The 859-nt window shown below is 44.1% G+C and overlaps 1 long non-coding RNA gene across 1 annotated transcript; it reads left to right on the top strand.

Annotated features, from left to right (window-relative positions):
* Positions 1-26: 26 nt before the first annotated feature.
* On the top strand, positions 27-845 carry LOC109509145 (uncharacterized). Its single transcript, XR_002166882.1, has 3 exons — positions 27-107; positions 187-265; positions 562-845. It is a non-coding gene; the product is annotated as an uncharacterized LOC109509145 (long non-coding RNA).
* Positions 846-859: the final 14 nt, after the last annotated feature.

The following is an 859-nucleotide window of genomic DNA, read 5'->3' as shown; positions in this document are numbered from 1 at the left end:
TAATTGCTATTTAATTGTGTCGCATGCCTGCTGTAGAATGAGGACCGTCTGCGTCAGGCTGTGGAATTGCTGGGCAAAGCTTCCAGGCTGCTGGTGCGGTTAAAAAGGTAAAGAGTGGCAGCTCCGTATCTTTCGTCTTCCTTGGTCATGGAATCGTCCAAAGTTTCCGTACGCGTGTGCACAAAGGTTGGATGAGGCCGCCGTGGCGCTGCAGAAAGAGAAGAACATGTACAAGGAGATTGAGAACTTTCCAATGTGTTTCAAGGTCAGTTTTCTTCTTCCCCCCCCCCAAAAAAGGTGTCACGTTTTTGGAGGGCAGACTTCGGCCAAGGTCCAATTTAATAATACGACATTGGCATTGCATGCATTTCATTTAAATATTTTTTTTAAGTAGAAAAAAATGATCATTTCAGTAGCATTCTTTGTCATGCTCATTCTTTTTATTTAGTCTCCCCTCCACAAAGTGACGCAATCAACTAACATATGAACAGAACAGCAAAAGAAGGTTAAAATAATGTATAAAATATCATCACCAGCTGAACGATTGGTGTTTTTGTTCAGAAAACGACGGCCCAGGTGCTGATCCACCTTCACCGAGGCGACTATGTTGCGGCGGACAAGTGCGTCAGAGAGAGCTACAGGTGGGAAGCAACGTCACAACCACATCACGTTTAACATCCACTCTCTAGTTGAAATCTCTCACTTTTGAGGGAAGACAATGCGCACATCCGACAACATTGCGGCTCTGCTTACCTTTTGATTTCGTGATGACAGTGCCCACGCGTAGTCCTCTTGGTGAGCGGGCATTAGAGAGCCAACTAATTGAATAGAAGCTGTTAAATTGTTGTTGTTTTTTTTT

The sequence above is a fragment of the Hippocampus comes genome, unplaced genomic scaffold, assembly GCF_001891065.2.
Source record: "Hippocampus comes isolate QL1 unplaced genomic scaffold, H_comes_QL1_v1.1 C16786088, whole genome shotgun sequence".
Taxonomy (NCBI): Eukaryota; Metazoa; Chordata; class Actinopteri; order Syngnathiformes; family Syngnathidae; genus Hippocampus; species Hippocampus comes.
The sequence above is the reverse complement of the archived record's forward strand: the minus strand, read 5'-3'. Positions and strand labels throughout refer to the sequence as shown.